Genomic DNA, 380 nt, shown 5'->3' on the forward strand with positions numbered 1-380 from the left:
TATATAATATGATGTTTAATAATATAATATATAAAATTTTAAAATAAAAATATAATATATATATAATATATATAATATATATATGTTTAATATTATAAATAAAAATAAATAGTTTTATATATATATAAAATAATATATTATAGGTATATATATACAAAAATATAAATAAAAAATAGTATATTAATATAATAAAATTTATAGATTATATACTATATATAATATTTTAATATATAATATATATATATATTAATGTATAAAAAAATATTATATATATATATATAATATATAATATAAATTTTAAATATATAATATTATAAATAGGTACATGCTTAACATTTTATAAAAAACATACAATAAAAACCAATGATGCATAATATAGC

This window comes from Penaeus monodon, chromosome 34, assembly GCF_015228065.2.
Source record: "Penaeus monodon isolate SGIC_2016 chromosome 34, NSTDA_Pmon_1, whole genome shotgun sequence".
Lineage (NCBI taxonomy): Eukaryota > Metazoa > Arthropoda > Malacostraca > Decapoda > Penaeidae > Penaeus > Penaeus monodon.